Here is a 27348-nt window from a genome sequence, read left to right on the forward strand (position 1 = left end):
TCTTATGAATCTGGCCTATGCTAGTTGAGGCCAAGCCCTGAGAGCATTGAATATCGCTCTCAGTTCCAGAATGTTTATCGGGAGAAGAGACTCTTCCCGAGACCATAGACCCTGAGCTTTCAGGGAGTCCCAGACCGCGCCCCAGCCCACTAGACTGGCGTCGGTCGTAAAAGTTTGACCCACTCTGGTCTGCGGAAGCTCATTCCATGGGACAGGTGATCCTGGGTTAGCCACCAACGGAGTGAGTCTCTGGTCTTCTGATCTACTTGAATCACTGGAGACAAGTCTGTATAGTCCCCATTCCACTGTTTCAGCATGCACAGTTGTCATGGTCTTAGATGAATTTGCGCAAAAGGAACTATGTCCATTGCTGCAACCATCAACCCTACTACTTCCATGCACTGAGCTATGGAAGGTCGTGGAACAGAGTGAAGAACTTGACAAGCGTTTAGAAGTTTCGACTTTCTGACATCTGTCAGGAAAATCTTCATTTCTAAAGAATCTATTATTGTCCCCAAGAAAGGAACTCTTGTCGACGGAGACAGGGAACTTTTTTCTATGTTCACTTTCCATCCGTGAGATCTGAGAAAGGCCAGAACGATGTCTGTGTGAGCCTTTACCTTCGAAAGAGACAACGCTTGTATCAGAATGTCGTCCAAGTAAGGTCCCACTGCAATGCCCCTTGGTCTTAGAACCGCTAGAAGGGACCCAAGTACCTTTGTGAAAATCCTTGGAGCAGTGGCTAGCCCAAATGGGAGAGCCACAAACTGGTAATGTTTGCCCAGAAAGGCGAACCTTAGCTTATCTGAAGGCACAGACATGTTAAACAGGCTTAAACTTGTCAATAAAGTACAAAAAACGTTTTTAAACAAAACCGTTACTGTCTCTTTAAATTTTAAACAGTGCACACTTTATTACTGAATATGTGAAAAACTATGAAGGAATTGTTCAAATCTAACCAAATTCAAAGCATTGCACCCTAAATTTGAGACCTTTAACCCTTAAAATGAAGAAACCGGAGCCGGTTAAAGTTTTAACCCCTCTACAGTCCCAGCTACAGCCTTTGCTGCGACTTTACCAAACCCAGGGGGTATACAATACCAAATGAAGCCTTCTAGGAACCTTTTCAAATACTTTCAGACCCACATAATTTCTTAAATATAGGAGGGGGAACAAAAGGTATGCCGGGCTTCTCCCACTCCTTATTCACTATGTCCGCCACCCGCTTGGGTATAGGAAAAGCGTCGGGGTGCACCGGAACCTCTAGGAACTTGTCCAAATAAAGCAATCGATCTTGCCCATAAAAATGTCTACCAGTTTTATAGCCCACATTAAGCCCTTTATTCTGTTTGATTAAGAAATTGGCTTACCGGTCCCCATGAGGGGAATGACAGCCTTCCAGCATTACACAGTCTTGTTAGAAAAATGGCTAGTCATACCTTAAGCAGAAAAGTCTGCTAACTGTTTCCCCCAACTGAAGTTATTTCATCTCAACAGTCCTATGTGGAAACAGCAAACGATTTTAGTTACTGCTGCTAAAATCATATTCCTCTCACAAACAGAACTCTTCATCCTTTTCTGTTTCAGAGTAAATAGTACATACCAGCACTATTTTAAAATAACAAACTCTTGATAGTAGAATAAAAAACTACAACTAATCACCACATACTCTTCACCATCTCCGTGGAGATGTTGCCTGTGCAACGGCAAAGAGAATGACTGGGGTGGGCGGAGCCTAGGAGGGACTATATGGACAGCTTTGCTGTGCTCTTTGCCATTTCCTGTTGGGGAAGAGAATATTCCCACAAGTTATGGATGACGCCGTGGACCGGACACACCAATGTTGGAGAAATATAAAGTGCAACGTATTTCGTAAAAGATACACACAAATATACAAAGTATGTTCCTAGTTTGTTAAAGTTACACAGAAACTGTGAAAGCATAACCAGAATTAGTAAAAAAAAATCCCAATCCTAAATACACCGCTGTATATAAAATAAAATAAAAAAATAGTGCAAAAAGTGCAAAAGTTTAAATGCAAAAGTTTAAATGTAATAAAACTCAATCTGAAGTGCAAAGTAATATAAAATGTAAAGCACAAAGTGTAAATGCAGCAGAACTCTCATGTCATGCAGTGCTATATTGCACTGGGCTTGTCTCTCCTTCACATACAGAAATACAGGGAACACCCCTATGAGAAGTATAGCAAAATCTTCTATAGATCCCTATCCCACTGCTAGATCCCTATGGATATACCAGTGCTGGAAGATCATTTTAGATCATCTCACATAAGCAGAGAGCTTTAGATCATCAGGCCCTCAAGTGAGTTCAGCCCCTGTGAAGTCTGCACTATAATTTCTCTCCACGCCTGCAAGGCTTTGCTCAATGGGCCCAGACATTAATGAGGTTGTTGTAAAGATGAGATCATGTTAAAAATTCACCGAGCATCTCTTCAGCTCCATTGTCTACAAATTTGCTAGCATATGTTCCAACCATCCACATCTATAGTTGCATTTAGTGCCCAATACATGATATTTCGTAAGTGAAACGAGAAGCTATTGCTAAGAAGTTAAAACAATTACAGCAAAAATTTCACAAACACTTTTGAAACACAATACATAGACATGTTTGTAAGTGTGAAATATTTGCATGTGTGTTTTGTAATATATATAACAGATGGTGTCCCCAGTGGCTGGCAGTTAGTGTTCTAAAGCATTCTAGAGGCCGGTTAGATTTTCTTACCTGCCAATGCTGCAAATTAAATAGCTGTTTTAGGCAAACACGTACATGACAAGTTTTGGTTTTTGGCCTCTTTAGGAAGCGTAGGGCAAAGCCCAATTTTTACACAAAAGCAAGCGTTTTCAATTGTCCCTTTAAGGGTTAATATGTCATGGTGTCATCAAACATGTGACACATAGTAAACTAAGAGTGACAAGACATTTTTACCTACATGTAGTGGCCCCCATATTGCATTCAGCCTTGATAATGACAAGGCACAATTGTCCAACCTAAGGTCAAGTAGGCCATAATACTTATTTCTATTGAACTTTATTCCAACTCTCACAAACCTCGCACTCCACTCTTGTGCAACACACAAAGAAGTGTGGCTAACATATTATTGAGGTCAGTGTGCATAAGCAGGTATGCAAAATCACTGCCGCACCAGTCACTCTTTATCCGTTGTTTGATAACTGCTTGCCTCCCTCCCCCAAAGTATAAGGTCTAGAACCAACACCAAGGTGCTGTTTAACAGTAGTGGGCCAATGCTGTGCCAGATTACTGAAAAGTATTAAAAAAAACAACTCCTGTAGGACTGGACTTTAATCCCACATGTGATGGCTCATGAACTCTCACCATCTTTTAAAATAAATATATGTAGCAGGGTTAGCCTTGAGAAGTCAGCAGGGTGCATTTCCAGTTCTGATAATGAGAAAATAAAAATTGGCAGAGTTAAATTAAGTGAAAAGGGGACAAACTAAATAACAACATTATGTTGCAAAGTCCCTTTGCAGTGCATAACTAACCATTTATTAAGCAGTTTGCTGTATCTTTAATGCTTTTTGTTTATTGAGCTACAGTAGCCCAAGGTCATAACAAGGGGAGAAAGAACTACATTGTGAAAATCTAAGCTTCTCTCTCATATAACTAATGATACCACCAAGATTTGATATTTGTTTCTATTAGTAGCATCTTCTGCAGTGGTAACAGAGATGAGATGGAAGATCGGGCGAACCCAAGCCGCTGGTGTTCAGAAACTCTATCGTGCATGTAATTATGTGCCCAAGTAGTAACTGTTAGAGCAAACACTATTAGCTGTCAAGTCAGGGAAAATCATATTTGTCCTGATCACACATAGCTAAATTCCCCCCAATTTGTCCTGATTTGTGAATGCTTTTAAGCTGCCTGTCACACCTAATCAGTCCACACACCAGATAAGATCCCAATTTGCAGAGTTTATTAACATGCCTTGAGAAGAGAGGTCACCGCGATTATTTATAATGCCCCGTCTCCTAACACACGCACACACTTCTGCTGTCAAAGCCAATAAAATGCTCGGACACAATACACAGGCAGGAGGGAGATGAAAGCTTTAGCAATTTGCGTATTTACTCCTGTGCCAGCGGTTAACTGAAAGATAGCAGCAGCCGAAAGATGACACTTTTGCTTTGTGCGAAAGCTAGACAGGGATTGCTTTAGTCGGGTCTAAGCCGCAAGTGATGCGTATCTGTAAAAACTCTCTAGTAACCTGGAAGGATCACAGGAATAAACACAATGAAAAACAAATTCACGTTTCTTTCTTTCATAGACTAAGATGAATATTTTACATGACATATGCTCTGTTGAATAAAGTATTTTTTTTTTTCCCTCCACCCCACCAGATGTAATCCTCACTGGTAATAGTAATAATATTACTTAAAACGTTGATATATAAATCATAATTTAGAGAAGGGTATTTGTTTATATGTAAAACAACAGATGAAACACTTTGCTAGTTATATGCACAACTAAATCCTTATATAAGATGCATGGCATTTGCACACTACTTTATGTCACATACATGGCCAAATGAGAATGTGTAACAGATAAATCCCCTGCAGCTCTGCTATGCCAAGTACATAAAATCAAACGCACCAATACACCTCATACAATTAAACTAAAAAAGTTACAAATAATAACTGATCAAACAATTAATCACTAAAGTGAGATGAATGGATCATGCTTAAAGGGACAATCTAGTCAAAATTAAACTGTCATGATTCAGATAGGGAACACAATTTAAACAATATTCCAATTTACTTTTATCATCAAATTTGCTTTGTTCTCTTGGTATTCTTTGTTGAAAGTTAAACCTAGGTTGCTCATATGCTAATAACTAAGCCCTTAAAGGCCCCTTCTTATCTGAATGCAATTGACAGTTTTTTACATCTAGAGGGCATTAGTTCATGTGTGCCATATACATAACATTGTGCTCACGCCCGCAGAGTTACATAGGAGTTTTTTTTTACAGGTAGACCGCACTAATTCATGTGTGCCATATAGATAACATTGAGCTCACTTCTGTGGGGTTATTTTGGAGTCAGCACTGATGGGCTAAGATGCAAGTCTGTCAAAAAAACTGAGATCAGGGGGAAGTCTGCAGAGGCTTAGAGACAAGGTAATCATAGAGGTAAAAAGTGTATAAATATAATCATGTTGGCTGTGCAAAACTGAGGAATGGATAATAAAGAGATTATCTATCTTTTTAAACAATAAAAATTCTGGAGTAGACTGTCCCTTTAAAGCAGCTTGGCACCTCAGATGTTTCAAAACTACATTTCCCATGATACTCAGCCAGTAATAAGTGTGTCTTAGCATCATGGAAAATGTAGTTCCAAAAAATCTGGGCTGCCAAGGTTGCTGACACCTGCTTTAAAGGGTCAGTAAAGTCAAAATTAAACTTTCATGCTTCAGAAAAAAACATGCAATTATAAACAACTTTCTAATTTACTTTTTGTATCTAATTTACTTCATTTTCTTAGTAACCTTTGTTGAAAAGCATACTTAGGTAGGCTCACAAGCAGCAATGCACTACAGGGAGCAAGCTGTTGATTGGTGGCTGCATATATATGCTTATTGTCATTGGCTCACCTAATGTGTTCAGCTAGCTCCCAGTAGTGCTTTGCCTTTGCTGTAACAAAAAATACCAAGAGAATGAAGTAAATTTGATAACAGAAGTAAATTGGAAAAGTTGCTTAAAATTGTATGTTCTATCTAAATCATGAAAGAAAAAAGGACTTTATGTCCCTTTAAGAAGGAGATAACATGAAGTATTACAGGAGAATGAGCTTTATTCAAGTGTACTCCCTTTAAATTCCCATTAATACACCATGGCCAGATTACAAGTGGAGCACTAATTCACACTCCCGCTTGAGCGTTAATTGAGCTAGAAGTTGCAAGCTAGGGCAACCAATCACTCAGATCAAGAAGCCTCATCTTTAATAAAAGTATTTTATAAACCCAAATATGATAATTATTGTAATTTTCCTAAATTGTAACTTTAAAGACTCAGCCATGTCAAATAAATGAGAATTAGGTTAATAGATTTTTTAGTTTGCAAATATTGGGCCAGGTTACAAGTGGAGAGCGAACGTTTGCATCAGAGCAATAAAGGGTTTACCACTGGTATTACAAGTTGAAAGTAAATGCGATCACTTGAGTGCAATTGTAATTTACGCTAGAATGATTATCAAGACAAAATACACTACAAAGTTACACTCATAATACCACCATCTTATTTTAAATAAATACTGCACAAAAAAATTATAAAGGCTCAAAGATATGAGATCTCAGGTGTTGGAAAAAAAGGCAGGGAAAGGGCTTTAACACTGATATATATAATTAATATATATATAATTATATATATATTTTTTTATATACAGGTAGCCCTCAGTTTACACCAGGGTTAGGTTCCAGAAGGAATGGTTGTAAATCGAAACCGTTGTAAATTGAAACCCAGTTTATAATGTAAGTCAAATGGAAGTGAGGGAGATAGGTTCCAGGCCCCTCTCAAAATTGTCATAAGTAACACCCAATACATTATTTTTAAAGCATTATAAACCTAATAAAATAATCACACAACACAGAATATATAATTAAACTAAGTTAAATGAACAAAAACATTTGCTAAACAGCATTATAAACCTAATAAAATAATCACACAACACAGACTTCACTTGCATTCTTCTGCAAACAGTTCTTTCTATGCATTCCAATCTGGACTGATTTATAGACAGGAAGATCTTGTTCCTTTGAAATCTGCTCGATAGTTCAGGTCTGGTTAAACTGATTAATTTCAGCTTGCTTGGCTTTGCTGCAACACAAGCGGACAGCTCCACCTACTGGCTATTTTAATAAATGAACTGCTTCTCAATGCTTTTCAATTGCAGTCACATGACTGGAAAAAAAGGTTGTTATTCTGAAACGGTGTAAATTGAACCATTGTAAAACGAGGGCCACCTGTATATATATATATATATATATATATATATATATACATGTCTAAAGATGTGCATCTATGTATAGAGATATGTTTATATTAGTGCACATATTTTCCCCCAAAAAACATCAGATATATGTAGAGTAGACATATTTATTTATGAATAGAACATATTCTGATATTTGAAGAACATTGGAATGTGAAATATTTATATTTTAATGTTGGGTTAGCGCAAATGAGAATATGTGATTGGGTTTGCGCAAGAGAGGGTGTTAGGCTTTTTTTCCACTTTTTTTTCTCTATTGACTACATCAAAAAAGGGAATACATCAAAGCACACGCAATATTCTAACTTCATCTTTTTGTGCTTGTTGGGTTAGCGTGAGAGCGAAAACTTTCAACTCGTAATATGAGCGCAACCTGACAAGCACAAAAAGCTTACATCTAGCACAATTAACGCTTGAGCTGAAGCGTTAATTTGCGCTTCACTTGTAATTTGGCCCATACTCTTTAGTACTAATAAGCTAATGATACTGATCATTCCTCAAAAGTCCATGTACAACACTGCAAATAGTTGCAAAATTGTCTTAGACTGCTGTAAAGTGAGAACTTAAAGGGATATGAAACCCAATTTTTATATTTTGTGATTCAGATAGAGCATGCAATTTTAAAGGGACACGAAACCCCAATTTTTTCTTTCATGATTCAGATAGAGAATACAATTTTAAACAACTTTCTAATTTACTTCTATTGTTGAATTTGCTTCCTTCTCTTGTTATCCTTTGCTGAAAAGTTTATCTAGGCAAGCTCATGAGCCGCAAAGAACCTAGGTTCTAGCTGGTGATTGGTCACTGCATATAAATACCGATTTTCATTGGCTCAACCATGTGTTCAGTTAGAAACCAGTAGTGCATTGCTGCCCCTTCAACAAATGATACCAAGAGAATAAAACAAATTAGATAATAGAAGTAAATTAGAAAGTTGTTTAAAATTGTATTCTCTATCTGAATCATTAAAGAAAAATTGTGGGTTTCTTGTCCCTTTAAGCAATTTTCTAATGTACTTCTATTATCAATTTTTATTTGTTCTCTTGGGGGCCGATTTATCAAGCTCCGTAAGGAGCTTGATGCCCCTGTTTCCCCGCGAGCCTTCAGGCTCGCCGGAAACAGCAGTTATGAAGCAGCGGTCTAAAGACCGCTGCTCCATAACTTGTCCGCCTGCTCTAAAGCTGCATCGTATCATGTCCGTTCACACTATGATAAATCTACCCCTTGGTATCTTTATTTGAAAAAGAAGATTTGAAAAAGAAGCAATATAAGCTTAAGAGCCGGCCAATTTTTGGGTCTGCACCCTGGGTAGCACTTGCTGATTGGTGGCACATTTATCCACCAATCAACAAGCGCTACCCAGATACTGAACCAAAAATGGGGCGGCTTATTAATAAGCAAAAAAGTTAGATAACAGGGAAGAAGTCAAGAGAAAATTTAGAACAGGAACAATCTATTATGAAAACTTCAACTGTCCTGCAATGCAGAGAATGTGGCCTGCTTACTGGTGCAATTAACAAACTCCATTTATCTGAAAACTCCCAAAGAACTGAATCCTTGTAGCCATGGTATGAGGTTACTCAAGTACTGCAGACCCCACTACCCAGCTGACAGATATCCACACAAGGCAGAGAAATCTGAGGCTTGTTGCCAATGTAGTCTCATAGAGATGATAGCTCCTCTCTGATCCCTGTGGCCTACCCCTGCTGCTCCCCAGTTCTCACTGATTGATCAAATGTCGCCAAATCTGTAATACAAAAGACAATCATGTGGGAAGCCGTCCTATAGACAGATGTTATCCCCTGTAGCTGAAATCTTGCTGCATTGCTCCTTCAGCTGTACTATAGGGGTTTGCAAATGGTAGGATATAAAGCCAGTAACTGGAACCCCAAGGTCCTCCCATGGCACTCCCAATATATCAGAATAAGTAAAACTCCCTTTTATATCCACTCGAAGAGTGAACTCTCAATCCTGCTCAGGAATCCAAATGCACTGCCTATTAGGCACTAAGACCTCTGAAGGGAAGTACTCATCTGCCCCTTGTAAGGGACATATTTTATATCACCTCATGTAATCTCCTTTCTGGTGACTCAATCAGAGTAAAAGCAGAAATAGAAGGGTAAGAAGTCTCAGAGCACCTTACACACATTTTCCATGTAGGTAGGTAATATATTTGGAACTGCTGAGATCTCCCAAGTAATTAGCGATCACTACATATTTACAGCTCAAAAATGTAAAGGATAAATGCAGCACCATTCCAATTTACAATGCTCTGAGTTCCGGAGAAAAAAAAAAAGCAATGGATAGGAGAGTCCTACACCTCTATCAGTTGATGGACTGTGAAAAGTTCTGGAACATGGAAGCTGCTTGCTTCTCAATAAAGGCATCAATTTCTTCCCTACAAGGTATAGAAATTAGTAATGTACAAAGTCTAGGGGGATGTTACAGATAGGCCAGGATGTTTAGGAGATTCAACGCAGCTGGCTTACAGCTTCCTGGCATCACAACCTTTCCAAATCTCATTGCCCAGAAGTTTCTCCCTCAAGACTTGTTTCTTAATTGACATCTTGTTGTAATTGCTGTTTACGCCAGAGAATGAAAGAATATTATATTTTTGCACACATTAGGAGCAGTGATGTGTAGTGAGGTCAGTGGCTGGTGAGGCACTGGCTAGTATCTGAGCCAGATAAACACACATATAAACCAGAAAGAGGTTATGTTGTTGGATACTTAAAAGTCTGCAGAAACACTTAGATACACACAAGCAAATACATTCTAAGGCACACACTCACTCACTTATAGACACACAAAAAAAGAAACATTCAAATGCACACATACACACTCACAGACACACAGAAATACTCAGACACACAGAAACGTGCTCACTAACAGACACTCAGAAATACTCACACACACCTTTAAAAAAAACACAGACACACAGAAAAACTCCTGAGAGACACACACATTCAGACAGAAGAACACTCACAGACAAGTAGAGAAAAAGATAGTGTTAAGAAAGAGTGGAGAAAAGAACAAAAAACTGAAGCGAAAGGAGAGAGAAAAGTGTAAAGAGAAGATATGGCCTGAGAGAGAAGGGAGGGGGTAAAAAGAGAGATTGAAGAGAGGAGGGAGTGGAGAAAGATAGATGAGACATGATAATTATAAAACATTTTTTCCAGATCTGCTATGACCTCACATTAATGTCAACACTCTTTGCTTTCTCTCAGTTCAACAACTTCCTTTTTTTCTGTCCAGCTGTTGTCTCCCCAGAACCCTAGTTGATGTTGCTAAATGCTTTAATGTAGCACTATTTAATTTATGGTATAAAAACAAAACAATATTTAAAAATGACTGCACAATAAGGTGATTCACATTGGCTCACCATATGCCAAGAGGGGGGTTAGTGGTTGTGGTGTGGGCGGGATCAAATGTGGCGAGTAACATTTTGGGTGGGCACTAGTAGCTTAGGGTTTGAAATTTTGAACCCTGAGATATATGTATATATATATATATATATATATATATATATATATATATATATATATATACAGGGAGTGCAGAATTATTAGGCAAGTTGTATTTTTGAGGATTAATTTTATTATTGAACAACAACCATGTTCTCAATGAACCCAAAAAACTCATTAATATCAAATGAATAGTTTTGGAAGTAGTTTTTAGTTTGTTTTTAGTTATAGCTATTTTAGGGGGATATCTGTGTGTACAGGTGACTATTACTGTGCATAAGTATTAGGCAACTTAACAAAAAAACAAATATATACCCATTTCAATTATTTATTTTTACCAGTGAAACCAATATAACATCTCAACATTCACAAATATACATTTCTGACATTCAAAAACAAAACAAAAACAAATCAGTGACCAATATAGCCACCTTTATTTGCAACCTTTCTTTGCAAGGACACTCAAAAGCCTGCTATCCATGGATTCTGTCAGTGTTTTGATCTGTTCACCATCAACATTGCGTGCAGCAGCAACCACAGCCTCCCAGACACTGTTCAGAGAGGTGTACTGTTTTCCCTCCTTGTAAATCTCACATTTGATGATGGACCACAGGTTCTCAATGGGGTTCAGATCAGGTGAACAAGGAGGCCATGTCATTAGATTTTCTTCTTTTATACCCTTTCTTGCCAGCCACGCTGTGGAGTACTTGGACGCGTGTGATGGAGCATTGTCCTGCATGAAAATCTTGTTTTTCTTGAAGGATGCAGACTTCTTCCTGTACCACTGCTTGAAGAAGGTGTCTTCCAGAAACTGGCAGTAGGACTGGGAGTTGAGCTTGACTCCATCCTCAACCCGAAAAGGCCCCACAAGCTCATCTTTGATGATACCAGCCCAAACCAGTACTCCACCTCCACCTTGCTGGCATCTGAGTCGGACTGGAGCTCTCTGCCCTTTACCAATCCAGCCACGGGCCCATCCATCTGGCCCATCAAGACTCACTCTCATTTCATCAGTCCATAAAACCTTAGAAAAATCAGTCTTGAGATATTTCTTGGCCCAGTCTTGACGTTTCAGCTTGTGTGTCTTGTTCAGTGGTGGTCGTCTTTCAGCCTTTCTTACCTTGGCCATGTCTCTGAGTATTGCACACCTTGTGCTTTTGGGCACTCCAGTGATGTTGCAGCTCTGAAATATGGCCAAACTGGTGGCAAGTGGCATCTTGGCAGCTGCACGCTTGACTTTTCTCAGTTCATGGGCAGTTATTTTGCGCCTTGGTTTTTCCACACGCTTCTTGCGACCCTGTTGACTATTTTGAATGAAACGCTTGATTGTTCGATGATCACGCTTCAGAAGCTTTGCAATTTTAAGAGTGCTGCATCCCTCTGCAAGATATCTCACTATCTTTGACTTTTCTGAGCCTGTCAAGTCCTTCTTTTGACCCATTTTGCCAAAGGAAAGGAAGTTGCCTAATAATTATGCACACCTGATATAGGGTGTTGATGTCATTAGACCACACCCCTTCTCATTACAGAGATGCACATCACCTAATATGTTTAATTGGTAGTAGGCTTTCGAGCCTATACAGCTTGGAGTAAGACAACATGCATAAAGAGGATGATGTGGTCAAAATACTAATTTGCCTAATAATTCTGCACTCCATGTATATATACATATAGCTATGCTTGATGTGAATCCTCCCTCCAGAGGCCAACCACCTGAATGTTCTGTGTAAATATAAAGACTCACTTGAAGAAATCCTGTTTGTTTGCAAAGTCTTTATATATATATATATATATATATATATATATATATATATATATATATATATATATATATATATATATATATATATATAAAAGAATCCCATATGAATCCAGCACGCTCTTACCTTGTTTCATCCAATCCACCGGGGTGCACTTTAAACCAATCATATAAATATCAATAAAGAATGGTACTCTCCGTTGTTATAAGTAAATAAAGTTTTACTGTAGTTAACGTTTTTGGGGTTGCCCCCGTCCTATCATGCATCTGTACTATGCTTTATAGTTTATCTATACTGCTTTCATAGGGAGCACTGGATCCATTTGGAATATGTTATCATATTCTTATAATACTGTTGCTAAGCTTCTTTAAAACATATTTCTGAACTTAAGCAACACTACAGCAATATTTGTCAGCGTCCTTAGGCAACACATTGCTCCTTATGGTTCACAACATACAACTGCCTATGAATTCTGGTGAGAAGAAAAATCTGTTTTTTTATTTTGTTATTTTTTTAAACTTCAGTGGAAAGTCTGATTCTGGCTAAGGAATGTGATGTTTCATTATAAGTGATTTAGATTTCAGTTAGACAAATGAATTTTTAAAGTAAAATATTTCTTGTGAAAATCGCTTTGTGAGTAAAAAATTTACTTTATTAGAATAAAGCCAGCAGCCAAAATAGAACAAGGACTGCTGCTATCCTGCATTGCACTGTATAAGTGGAATGCAGTCCCGCCCACACGGGACACGTAGTGCAGAGCGGAAAAAGGCACTAAAATAATTACCTCTCCTGCTGCTAATGCTGTAGACATTGCACTAAAAACAAAAACTGCAGTGCACAATTTTAAGTGGAAAGAGAGTTGCAGCACTATGTTTCTGCAGCCCAGATTTCCCTCTTCTATTAGTTCCCGCACACAGCACAGATGGTCAGTGCTTCTCTTGCACTTACACAGTTATGCCCCCCACCCCCAAGAGGCAGATATGAGATCTGCCTCACATGGGGTTTTTTCCTGATGGGCTTAACCGCTGAAGGATCATTATGTCTTTCTATGGGAATGGAATTACTAATAGCGTGGTCTCGCTGACGGCGACAAGACCATGCTATTTCCGGTGACCAGAAGGGGAGAACCATGCTATTATAAACAAGAAAACCCTTAACGACCAACAATGTACATGGTACGTCACTGTCGTTAAGGGGCTAATGACGAAATGTAACACCTGATCTTACAGACAGTGCGCTGTATACAGCACCTTCTAAATTTGATGCGCAATCAAGGAAGACTAAGCTGGTTGCTGCCTCCCTCCATATATTTGCAGCTAAGATCAGAAAATTTGGTACGTTTTCTTTTTTCTTTTTCTTTTACTATATCGCTTTCATTATCATTTTCATGACAGGTGAGGTCCTTCCTCCCCTGCATCTCCTGATTGCACTTCCCTGATTAGAAGTGAGATCTATTTACATCACACAAAGGTCTGTAAACTCACAGTGCGAAAAAAAGACAAATAAAACAATGACCTAGACTGAAGTAGTGTGAGACATAAGGTGACAATGTTATCAAAGCCTGCAGGAATAATTGTCGCAAATCATTTAGAAATACTCTCACCTGTCTCATTATATTTAAAACATGTCATTTCACTGCCACAAGGGTTACCTGGTCCTAATTGGGACTGAACCTTTAAAGTACACATCCTAATGATTGCTTCAGCGTGTGTCTAGAGAGATAGGTTTGAGATAATAAGTGACATTCCCTGGTGTAAATCAAGATAAAAAATCAGTACATCTGACCACAATAAAAGGCACTGCATTTTTCCATTCATTTGCCATTTTACAAAAACAATTCAATGATCTAGATTCATAGACACTCTTTAGGTAGCCAAAGGGCCTCGCTGTTTAGACGAGGTCATGTTCAAAACATATTGAGGCTCACTGTCACTATATTTTCCAGCCTGTCCCCTATGTATGACATCTTAGACATCAAACAATAAATATTAGCAACTCAGAACAACAGTAATTGTAATTTCAACACTTAGGAAACACGATTGTAAAATGGCTTCAGTAAATAGATGTAAATGTTAAAGGGATATTAAACTGTGCTCCTTTGGTAAAAACACGTGTTAAATCAAAGTAAACATAAAGAGGAAAAGATTGTGTCGAAAAACAGCAAACATGCAGAATTAATGTATAACTGCAGTACTATTACTGTTTGGGAGTTCTTTCATGCTGAGCCTTCATGTTCCTTAAAGCGATACTAAACCCAATTTTTTTTTTCTTTCATGATTCAGATAGAGCATGCAATTTTAAGCAACTTTCTAATTTACTCATATTATCAAGTTTTCTTTGTTCTCTTACTATCTTTATTTGAAAAGCAAGAATGCAAACTTAGGAACCGGACCATTTTTGGTTCAGCACCTGGGTGCTGAATCAAAAATAAGCTATCTCCTTAGCTTAGATTCCTGCTTATTCAAATGAACGATAAACAAAGAAAAATTGATAATAGGAGTAAAAAAAAAAAAAAAAAATTGGGTTTATTATCCCTTTAACATATTGATGTGCAATTTCACAAAGTAAAACTGGGAAACTCCAAAACCCTACCCAGAAATGGTTAACTCCACCCCAAACCAAGCCACATTCTTAGACCTTCTATTAGTAGTCTGTGCTTACAGAGAGGCTATATCTATAAAGGATATTCGCAGCGGTTACATTACCCTCTGGTAAGATTTCCTCGGTCCAACCCTAGCCTGCATCTACAGCCAATGAAAAGGCTGTCATCCATTCCATTTCCTTCCCACTGTGCATGCATCCCTCTCTGTTCAGCCCATCGGCTTCAGGAAACCTTTGCAAACTAGCAGGAAAGGAAAAAGCATACAATAGAAAGCTAACCTTCTATAGTATGCTTTTAACTCACTGTTGACTAAAAGAAAAAACGGTGTTAACTGAGGGGTGGCCTGTAATGTCTTACCAGATGGAATTTAAAGGGTATGATACTGTATGATACTTTAGAATATAACAGCTATGAATGATCCTTATAGATATAACCTTTATGTAAGGTCAGATCACTTATGACATTTGGTGTCATTTAAATTTAAATACACACACACATAATATAAATATATATAGGCAACAAATAGTGGGTAGGGCTTATTGGACATAATCATCACTCACTTGGGTCTGTTTATGCACTGGGTAAAAGCCTGCTAATGTTGTTGGTTACAACAGAGGAACTGCTCATCATAACTTTGAGAGCCTCTACTGATCATACACAACTGGGCAAATGAGAGGACATGGGCACGTCAGTGTCAGTAACACACAACTGCTAATCTGTCTTTGCCCTTCATATAAATAGATATTCTGCTCACTCCCTGGCATGAGGCCAGTGGTATTCAGAGCAAACAGCTGAATCTCGTCTGAGATACAGAGCTCATATAAGAGAGAACGCAACAGTCCCCTTATAGCTTTTAAATACTTGAAGAATAAAGTAAATATATTTAAAATCTCTAATGTCTTCTTCTGGACTTTAAAACTTCAGAATAAATCTGCTTATCTCTTACCTTGTGTGTAAGCACTTCTGTTCCAGTGTAACAGGGACCATAAGGAGAAATGTCACTCTTGACTATTCTGGGTTGCAAATGACAGCAAAGGCTGAAATTCCATATTCTTTCTGTCACTTTAAATGACACAGCCCTGCTATAAATAGAGCTTGTGTTTTTGCGCTGTGCTCAGGAGCTGCAGAGAACTGAAATGAGTTGGAAAAAGGTATCTGCCTGGTAACGTAGCACTGATTACACTATCAGGAAGACTATCCAGCAACTGATCAAGCTGAAAAGCTCTGTGTGCCTCTAGCTGCATTCATTTACAGTGACAGGGGAGGTATGATGTAAACTTTATACTATATCTTCCTGTAACTGAATACAGCTTTTAGTGGGAGATTTGTTTATGAGCAAGAATATTCCTATCAGTTGGTACAGGAATATCATCTCGTCACAACACAAATGACAGGTCCATAAAGCAAAGAGCGAATGAGTGCTCAGCATGTAGAGGCACCCAGTATGGAATCTTCTAAACTTGTAACCAGGTGACAAATATGAATTTCAAACACTTTAGAGCTTAGAGTGACATATGTTCATCTAGTTTTTTTTGTTTTACTGCAGTATGTTTACACATTAGAAACTGTATTTTATTTCTGTGAAAAAGCCTCTGAAGTTTAATTCACCTACATGTCACCCTGCAGCACATGCAATATCACGTTTAACAGTTTGGTAATGTATGTATCATTTTTTTCCAGCTAAACATAAAATGCTCCGAACACCTTAGGCCTAACCATAACAAGGTGTCATTTTCAATGTGCAGTAGATGAAATAATGAAGGTAACATTCTAACTGTAATGCTTTAAATGTGACATTTAGAATGGTGGAATTATAATAAATAGGTACATTGTGATACTTGTTATAGTACGTGAGTATGTGAGTTTTATTCACTTTACAGTTAAAGAGACAGTAAAGTCAAAATTAAACATTCATGAGTCAGATAGAGCATGACATTTTAAACAACGTTCCAATTTACATCTAGTATCAAATTTGCTTTGTTCCTTAGATATCCTTTGATGAAGAGCAAACCATGCTAAGCTCATGGCAGCTTAGGAGTGTGCACGTGTCTTTAACACTCTCTGGTGTAGTGTTATACAATCTAACATTGTAGCAGAACTGCAACAACTAATCAATAATAATCAATTTATATTAAATCAGGTGATTTGGGACTGTGCTTTGCATGATATAGTGCTGAGCTTATTTATTCTTAGCCATAGATTGATGGGAGTTATTATCTGTTTGCACAATTATTAGCTGATTGCATGCTATTGCTGATTATATGTATAGATACATGTGTAAGGTTTTGTGCTGTTATTGATATATAGTATTTAGAACTTTTGACTTTTTTTAATTATTTTATTTTTAATAAATTGTGATTTGTACCAGATATTTGTTATTTTAAGAGTAGACTCAATATTTTTTCCCTAACCGTATAGCTGGTTATTTACCACTACATATAGAATTTTAAGATATTTTTATATTAGAATGAAGTCCAAGTTCACTTTATTGAGAGGCCACTTGCCAAGGAGGAAAAAAATCTGCATTGGTGGAGCGAACAAAGGTAAATATCCCACCTTGGCAAAATTGGCGAAACCCTACTTATGCATCTCAGGCACCTCAACACCATCTGAGCACCTCTTCTCTGCTGCAGGCATAATAGCTTGCAAAAGAGAGCCAGCCTCAGCCAGGAGCTTGTGGACATGTTGATATTTTTGCATTTCAATGCAAAGTTTCGTAAAGAATGAATAACAGAATGTTATACACAGTGATAGTCTACCTCTTTCTAGTTCTACCTCTTTTCAAAAAGTTTGTGGATTTGTTTTGCTTAAAGGGGCCCTGAACCCAATTTTTTTTCATGATTCAGATACAGCATGAAAATTTAAGCAACTTTCTAATTTACTCCTATTATCAATTTTTATTTGTTCTCTTGCTATCTTTAGTTTAAAAGCAGGAATGTAAATCTTAGCAGCCAACCCATTTTAGATTCAGCACCATGGATAGCGCTTGCTTATTGGAGGCTTACATTTACCCACCAATAAGCAAGCATAACCCAGGTTCTCAACCAAAAATGGGCCGGCCCCTATGCATCACATTCCTGCTTTTTAAATAAAGATAGCAAGAGAACAAAGAAAAATTAATAATAGGAGTAAATTAAAAAGTTGCTTAAAATTGCATGCTCTATCTGAATCATGAAAGAAAAAAATTGGGTTTAGTGTCCCTTTAATTATAAAAATGAGTTTTAGGGCCAATTTACTAATGTGCAGGAGGCTGTAATTGGAATTTATCATTGCACAAGCATTTCTAGTGAAATGCTTGTGCAATGCTGCCCCCTGCACATTCGTGGCCAATCGGCAGATAGCAGGGAGTGTCAATAATCCTGATTGTATTCGATCGGGCTGACTGCTGTCTCCCGTCTCAGAGGTGGCGGACGAGTTAAGGAGCAGCGGTCGTAAGACTGCACCTTCTTAACTTCCGCTTCATGCGGACCTGAAGCTGAGTGGGTCGGAAGCAGCATCCGCTGCTTCATAAATCGACCCCATAGTCTGAAGTTTTATATTTGTATCACACACTCAGTACATGGATTTTATTGTAAATACAGGAAAAAAATATTATTATTATTTTTTATCCGATTAGTCGATCAATTGAAAATATAAAAATAATCATTACTTGCAGCTTTACATTGCAGGGGCCGAATAATCATTGTGCGAGTGGACATGATCCAATATTGCGTATCATGTCCACTGCACATCGATAAATGCTGACAGCATACGCTCTCGGGATTTATCATTGCACCAACAGTTCTTGTGAACTGCTGGTGCAATGCCGCCCCCTGCAGATTCGTGGCCAAACGGCCACCAGCAGGGGGTGTCAATCAACCTGATCGTACCATAAGGAGCTTGATAAATACGCCCCATAGAGTGCTAAAGACAACTGCATGCTCCTAAGCTACTATGAACCTTCTAGGCAGGGGTCAAGTCCTACAAATAAAAGTGTGGGAACTCACCAAGACTTCCACCCCTTTGAAATTAATATTGTTAATGAAAGCAAATTAAATCTAATGAAATATTGAATAGTTGCCTTTGAGTCTGAGAATCCTCCTCTGTCACAGAGTCTCACCCACTTAAGGTGCAATTGTCCTATTTCTGCTGAGGGGACCTAAATAACCCCAGAGCACTGACAGGCTTGCACACTGCAGGACCACTGACAGGCTTACATTTAGTGTGTTGGAGGAATTGTTACTGCCCATTACTAGAGGATCTCACTATCCCTCTAAACAGACTGTGGTCCAGCTCCTCCCACCAGCAGCAGCACTGTTTACTAAAGCATTTCTGTTTTCTGTCCAGAGGGAACTAAGTTCCTCTTGCAAAAATAGTGCAGGAACTCCGTTCCCATGCATTGCCGCTCGACTTGACCCCTGCTTCTATGTTTACTCTCCAAAAGGTTTTAGCAAGAGAAAAAAGTTATTTAAAATTATATGTTCTATCTGACACATACATGTTTAATTATGACTACTGTCCCACTAAGATCTTGTATTTTGTGTCCTTCAAGATGGTAGAACAAATGGTCCTCTAGACATTCATTCTGTCCCATTAAAGGGATATGAAACCCAATTTATTTATTTCATGATTCAGATAAAACATTTTTAAGCAACTTTCTAATTTACTCCTATTATAATTTTGTCTTTGTTCTTTTGGTATCTTTATTTGAAAAAGCAGGCATGTAAGCTTAGGAGCCAGTCCAATTTTGGTTCAGCTCCTGTGTAGCGCTCTCTGATTGGAGGCTAAATATAGCCACCAATCAGTAAGCGTTATCCAGGGTGCTGAACCATTTAACATTTGGATGTTGAGTATCACAGATTGAAAAAAGAGAACATTCAAATGAGTTAAATACAACCTAGGCAAGTCTGTTCATAAATGACTTGTTGCAGGGCCGGACTGAGAAATCCGACTGGCCCTGGAAATATTTAAAGACCGGCCCCAGCACCAACCTGTCCCCAACTCTTACCCCCTACCTTGCCTAGGGCCTCTTCTCAGCCATCACAAGCCCCCACACCCTTGTCAGAAGAGGAGCAGCCTTGAAGAAATGCACTATGCATGCACACAAGGCTCGCTCCTTGACCTCCCTGACCAAGGATGTGGCCTACGGCGATGGCGGCCCACTGGCAAAAGTCCCGTTATCCCTGCAGGCCAATCCTGCACTGACTTTTTATGAATAAAGCAGGGAAGATAAACATATGTAAACACTTCCAATGAATATTTGTATCTGTGTGCTACTGTTTCATCATTATCTCTTTCTGTGATCCAGTCATTGCCAGTTTAACCTGGCATTTTAAAACCTGCACATAAATACACAAATCCTGCCCACATCTATGCTATTTTAGTTTATGCAAAGAGATCAAGCACAGGTCTTCATAACTGTAAACTTTATTAAGAATGCTACACACACACACAAACTGCAAGAGCCACGTCCTGACTCTACCATTGTGCACATAACAACAGGTCGGATGTGGTTCATACCAACTGATAATATCAATATCACATCCATTAACTCTGAATTGCTGAATCCCACCCCCAGATTGCCCAGAGTCCCCCCAAGACACTGTAAACCAACCAGCCTAATTTTCACCATACTCTTGGGTTATTTAAAATAAAAAAAATTGTGAGGTAAGGCAAAGTATTGAAAAATAAAAATAGGCCAGGCTTTACTAAGAATGGATGCCTCTTAGGGGTATATTTATTAATGTGCAAGCAGACATGATACAAGGCTCGCCGGAAAAAGGGGCATCAAGCTCCATATGCAGCTTGATAAATATGCCCCGCCCCCTTATAGTTAAGTCTATGAAATTTCATTTCAAACTTTTGGCAAATATTCACAGTTATGGAGCATCCAACCATACTTTAGTTAATAAACACAACTGAATATGGAATTGTATTTTGGAGAGGCATCCCAGCTTATTAAATCCTATCCTATACTATAAAAGGCCAAGTGTGTTTGTCCGAAGCTGTCATGCGCAGTAGAGACAGCACGAGGACAAACACACCTGGCCTTACAGTCCCTAAGTCTCTGCAGTGCGAGCAGAAGTGGGCGTGGCCGAGCATGGGAATGCGTGGCCGAGCGTGAAGGGGGCGGGGCCGAGAGTGAAGGGTCGTTAAGGGGGCATGGTTGCCCTGAAGGGGGCGGGGCCAAGCGGCCCGTGAAAGGCCGTGCAGACTGAGACTCTGAGAGCTCAAAACAGCGCAAAAGAGGGGAGAGAGGGGGTAGGGAAAAGATAAGAAAGGTGAGAGAGAGATCAAGAGGGGAGAGAGAGATCAAGAGGGGAGATAAAGAGAGCACAAGAGAGGGAGCAAAAGAGAGGGAAAGAGACAGCAAAAGAGAGGGGGAGGGAGAGGGGAGGGGGAGAGAGAGGGGGAGAGAGAGAGGAGGGGGAGAGAGGAGGGGGAGAGAGGGGGAGATAGAGGGGAGGGGGAGATAGAGGGGAGAGAGAGAGAGGGGAGAGGGAGAGAGAGAGGGGAGAGAGAGAGGGGAGAGAGAGAGGGGGGAGAGAGAGAGAGAGACGGGGGGAGAGAGAGGGGAGAGAGAGAGAGAGAGAGAGAGAGAGAGAGGGGAGAGAGATAGGGGAGAGAGAGAGGGGGGGGAGAGAAAGAGAGGGGGGAGAGAGAGAGAGGGGGAAGAGAGAGAGAGGGGGAGAGAGAGAGGGGAGAGTGAGAGAGAGGGGAGAGGGAGAGAGAGGGGAGAGAGAGAGATAGAAGGGAGAGAGAGAGATAGAGGGGAGAGAGAGAGATAGAGGGGAGAGAGAGAGATAGAGGGGAGAGAGAGAGCGGAGAGAGAGAGGGGGGAGAGGGGGAGAGGGGGGGGAGAGAGGGGAGAGAGAGAGGGGAGAGAGAGAGCGCAAAAGAGAGGGGTGAGAGAGAGAGCATAAAAGAGAGGGGTGAGAGAGAGAGCGCAAAAGAGAGGGGGAGAGAGAGCGTAAAAGAGAGGGGTGAGAGAGAGCGCAAAAGAGAGGGGAGAGAGAGCACAAAAGAGAGGGGGAGAGAGAGCGCAAAAGAGAGGGGGAGAGAGAGAGCGCAAAAGAGGGGGGGAGAGAGAGAGCGCAAAAGAGGGGGGGAGAGAAAGAGTGCAAAAGAGGAGGGGAGAGAGAGAGCGCAAAAGAGGGGGGGAGAGAGAAAGCGCAAAAGAGGGGGGAGAGAGAGAGCACAAAAGAGGGGGGAGAGAGAGAGCGCAAAAGAGGGGGAGAGAGAGCGCAAAAGAGAGGGGGGAGAGAGAGCTCAAAAGAGAGGGGGAGAGAGAGCTCAAAAGAGAGGTGGAGAGAGCTCAAAAGAGAGGGGGAAAGAAAGCACAAAAGAGAGGGGGAGAGAGAGCAAAAGAGAGGGGGAGAGAGAGAGCGCAAAAGAGGGGGGGGAGAGAGAGAGCGCAAAAGAGGGGGGGAGAGAGAGAGCGCAAAAGAGGGGGGAGAGAGAGCGCAAAAGAGAGGGGGGAGAGAGAGAGCTCAAAAGAGAGGGGGAGAGAAAGCGTAAAAGAGAGGGGGAGAGAGAGAGCAAAAGAGAGGGGGAGGGAGAGAGCGCAAGGGGTGGGACCACTGTACCTTGCAAAAAATGGCCCGTGTGAACGGGCTTTAGGACTAGTCTACAATAATTTATTTCCCCTATAGTTGGAAACATGGACAGAAACATGAGACTTACATTATCCTGGTACTTTGTTATACAACAAACAATTTCTCATCTAACCTACTTGGACATTTTCATAAGGCCTTGATAATAGTGCTTCATCTGACCCAGACCTCCACTGGGAGAAAGGAATTGTATATAACAATAAACTAGCACAAGCTGTTCACCTCTGCAGAGGTCTGACACCATCAGTATCTCAACCCTAATCAATCTCTTACTTAATGGGATACTGAACCCAATTTTTTTCTTTCCTTATTCAGAGAGAGCAGGCATTTTTAAGCAATTTTCTAATTCACTACTATAATCAACTTGACTTCATTCTCTTGCTATCTTTGTTTGAAAAGCAGGAATGTAAGCTTACAAGCCAACCCATCTTTGGGCCAGCACCTGGGTAGAGCTTGCTATTTGGTGGCTTAATGCAGCCACCAATCAGCAAGCAATATCTAGGGTACTGAACCAAAAATGGGCCAGCTCATAAGCTTACATTCCTGCTTTTTAAAATAAAGATACCAAGAGAATGAAATTAAAAAAAAAATGATAATAGGAGTAAATTAGAAAGTTGCTTAGAATTGCCTGCTCTATCTGAATCATGAAAGAAAAATGTTGGTTCAGTATCCCATTAATCCGCTTCCATTACAGACCTAATGTAGATAACTAAGACATTCTCCTTAAATCATGCTTTAGGTCTATTATATCAGTGCTTATCATCCAGTGGGTCAGAAAACCCTGGGAGGTTACATGCTCCAACTGGGTGTGTTAATAAAAAAATAGCTGTAAGAGTAAAGTGCTCTGTTCAAGATTCTTAAGGAAGGAACACAGTGGATGATGATCCAGAGATCCCAAAAATAACAAAAAGTGCCTCTTTCTATCAGTTCTGGCTCCTCCCAAATTCCCACTTTTTTTAAAAAAATAGCGTGAAGCATTGATCACTGTTTCTGGCAGTCTCTTTACTCTGTGCTACATGCAGACTGCCTAAACCCTACACAAATGATATATACCAGATTCCTGAGCTATTACAATAATTATTAATATCATGTATTTGTATGACGCAGCACAATTCTGTAGAGCTGAGTTGCCATAAACTTGCCATGGATCAACCAAACCGTGTCCCTGGCATCCCAAACCCCAACCTATCAACTGCAAGGCCACACTTCTTGATCTGCAAGCTGTGGTCACCATGTACAGTATGTCAGGAGCAGAACTACCATTGGTGAAGCAGACGCTGTGGCACCAGGGCCCAAGTGCTGAGGGGGGCCCTGGTGCCCTCTATACATGAGTGTGTGCAGAATGTGTACAATTCAGAGGAGCCTTTTATTAGTGCAGGTTGCATGTTCTATTTATCTATATCTATTAATCTATCTATCAATCAAATCCTGATACAGAGCAGCATGTATACTATCAGTATTGAGTTACCTTTGGGAGGGGGGGCAAACATGTTTGCACCTGGGCCCTCTGTTGAGTAGGTCTGCTATTAAAGTCTGTAGAACTTAAACAGAAAAATGCTGTAATGTACATAGATTTTCACCTCTATTCCTTAACTTGCAGTAAGCAGGCTTGCATGAGTGAGCCTGGACTTCAAAGGCTCCAAAGTACCCTCCTCTACTTGATAACTAAAGCCCTTTATGTTAATTGAAAGTCATTATTCTTCCTTTTATGGTATCTTTTAAATAGATAAAGAAATATATCGAGTCAACTAGTGAAGAAGATAAAAAAAGATAATTATGCATTATGTAAATGCAAAATAAATCATGGCTAGCTTTGAGAAAATTAAGATTCTTCTTTAGGCAATAGCTAAAAGAATATGAACATAACCTCCTGTATCTGTCACTGGCATTTAAACAGTAGATCAGGGTGTCACAGTAACATAAGAATGACAGAGTACAGGGGCGAAACTACAGGGGGTGCAGAGGTCGCAGGTGCGACTGGGCCCCTGAGGGTGGGGGCCCAGCTTTAAAAAAAAAAAAAAAAAAAAAAATTGCTTTAATAAAAAACGTTAACCTACCACTGCCTGCACTGATATCTTGTGAGTGTGACATGACTACAGGGGTTAGTGTTTCTGTTTTACCCATTGGTGTTTATGTGTGTGTGTTTGGTGTGTGTGTGTGTGTGTGTGTATGTATGTGACTGTGTGTGTATTTATGCATGTATGTGTGTGTATGTATGTATGTATGTATGTGACTGTGTGTGTATTTATGCATGTATGTATGTGACTGTGTGTGTATTTATGCATGTATGTGTGTGTGTATGTTTGTGGAACCAGCAAATTACAGACCTTATTACTACAGTATGGGGGGGGGGCAGGGGGTAAACAATGTCACTATACAGTACCACTATATACAGTATGGGGGGTGGACCATGTCACTGACTACTGTGGTCACTTTATAAAGTACTGGGCGGGTAGGGTCAGGCCAGCCATCTCACCGGCAGATTACAGACTATGTCACTAACTTACTATATACAGTACTGGGGGGGTACCTCCTTTTGCAGACATGTAATCTGATTCACTTTTTTTTCTGTGTTAAATGTAAAAAAACAAAACAATATGTATTAAATTCATCTTTTTTTGGAGGGGGGAGGGGCGATGGGGGGGCCCCTTCTTAGATTCTTGCACCTGGGCCCTGTGGTTTCTAGTTACGCCTCTGACAGAGTATGAATTTTTAGAAGACTGTATCTAAGGTTCTATTCTATTACACCTCCCCTAAATTCAGTAGCATGTTAGAATGTTGAAGACACTTGGCTATCATTGCCACAGTCTCCTCGTTAGGGATGGGTGAATGTTTCACAACAATTAAAAAAATAAAACAAATGTTAACACATTTGTTCGTTTCGAATGTTTGTACAACATTCTTAAATTCGTTTAATGTAATAGTATTTTTAATGATCTCTTTAAATGTAATATTGGAATGATGCAAAATTCGAAATCGAAACATTCTAATTGATATATTCGTATCTATTATGTATCAATTTACTAAATTCCGTACCACATGAACTATTGAACTTCTGAATAGTATTTGTTAAATCAAATATTATATTTGAAATATCAAATGTGGATATTCGATCTAATTATGAACATTCGAAAACTAAAGTAATATTTGGAAACCGGAAATAACATTTAATTACTGAATTTTAATGGATATTCAATCTTATCAACATTCGATTGTCCAAAACAAATGTCCACAGGACTATTAGTTCTACCAAAAAAATTATACTTTTAGCACATTCGCCCATCCCTACTACTTGTGGTCATAATGTGGAAGCTGCAGTATTATCTGTGCATCATTGTCGTAGAAAACATTACCGCTAGGGGGAAACTACAGAGCCCCAAACTTTTCAGATAGAGCATGCAATTTTAAAAATCTTTCCAATTTACCGTTATCATCAAATTTGCTTTGTTCTCTTGGTTATCTTTGTTGAAAGCTAAACCAAAGTAGGCTCATATGGTAATTTCTAAGCCCTTGAAAGCTACCTCTTATCTCAGTGCATTTCACAGTTTTTGACTGCAAGACAGCGCTAGTTCATGTATGCAATATAGATAACATTGAGCTCACTTCCTTGGGGTTATTTACGAGTCAGCACTAATTGGCAAAAATGCAAGTATATCAAAAGAACTGAAATAAGGGGCAGCCTGCAGCGGCTTAGATACAAGGTAATCACAGTGGTAACAAGTATATTTATATAACAGTGTTGGTTATGCAAAAATGGGGAATGGGTAATAAAGCGATCATTTTAAACAATAAAAATTCTCAAGTATTCTCTCCCTTTAAATAAAGTTTAATAAAGTTTTTCTAGTATATTAAACCATGAGGCGCCCCCTATGTTTTGTTTGTTTGTTTTCTCAGACTTGGATGCGACACACCTACTCTTTAGGAGTTGAAGCCCTGGAAGTCATTTACTGAGGCTTCGACTCGATACTGCATATCAATCTGTTGGATAAATGGTAGTTAGTGTTTAATGTATATTATCATATTGAGACTATTTTATTTTGTTTTTCTACTTTTGTTGGTGAGTGCCCCCTAGTTGGTCAGTGAGCTATTTTAATTAACAGCCGTATGACCCAAGGAGCACGATATTGGAGCCATCCTGATATTGGAGTTGCCGGCGAGTGCATCTCTCCCTCATCAAAGGGGTCTTCCATGGTTGTCTCCAGCAGCATCCTGGATAGAAGCGTAGGAGCAATATATCCATGGTCCCACATAAATGCTGGAGAAAGGCTGGGAGCTTTCCTTGAGGGATCTGAGATGTATGCATAGGCAAACATCTGGGCTGTACTCGCTTATAAGGTGCTCTCTATTGTTATCTGATTGAGCAGGGCGCTTATAGCATACTTTTATTATTCACAAAGGATGGACTGGATTTCCTATTTTATTCTTTCTTTTTTATTGGGTTATTCTCAACTGAGTTTTCATGTTTAAATAACAGGTAGTTATTATATAAGTCAGAAAAAAACATCTCCATACTGTCCTAAAGGGGGTTCCTGTTCATGTTCCCAAGTATCTGCTTTTACTACTACTAGTGTCCACTAATGTGCAGATTAAGCAATTTTCATCCACAGAATGCAGAACCAAGCCCTGCAAAGGAGGGACAGTCCTGTTTTTTAAAATAAATTATTTTCTGCTTTTTATTTAAAATAAAACTTTATTCAGTCATCTCAGACTGAAAATAACTAGAATAGACTATTGGATCTACAGGTTACAGGTTGGTCTGGAACCGGATTTGCATTGCAAAGATTCCATAATTGTGATATATTTTTATAACTTTCCTCACTTTTAGGGGCACAATAGTCTACTGGAGTGGCCCTTCTGGGGGGGGGGGGGGGCTTTATATCCCCATTTATTACTGTAGAACCACAAACA

General features: G+C 39.5%; 1 protein-coding gene across 3 annotated transcripts in view; it reads right to left on the minus strand.

The window, feature by feature from the left end:
• Positions 1 to 27348, minus strand: part of LARGE1 (LARGE xylosyl- and glucuronyltransferase 1) — a 1302608-nt gene that overhangs the window by 1001070 nt on the left and 274190 nt on the right. Inside the window, exon 1 of one of the 3 annotated variants that reach the window (XM_053718970.1) lies at positions 15795 to 16094. The exons of the other annotated variants lie outside the window; for them this stretch is intronic. The gene's annotated coding sequence lies outside the window, so the exon portion shown is untranslated. Of the gene's footprint in view, positions 1 to 15794; positions 16095 to 27348 lie in introns of those variants that run through there. 3 annotated transcript variants of the gene reach the window in all.

This window comes from Bombina bombina, chromosome 6 (genome assembly GCF_027579735.1).
Source record: "Bombina bombina isolate aBomBom1 chromosome 6, aBomBom1.pri, whole genome shotgun sequence".
In the NCBI taxonomy this organism is placed as follows: domain Eukaryota; kingdom Metazoa; phylum Chordata; class Amphibia; order Anura; family Bombinatoridae; genus Bombina; species Bombina bombina.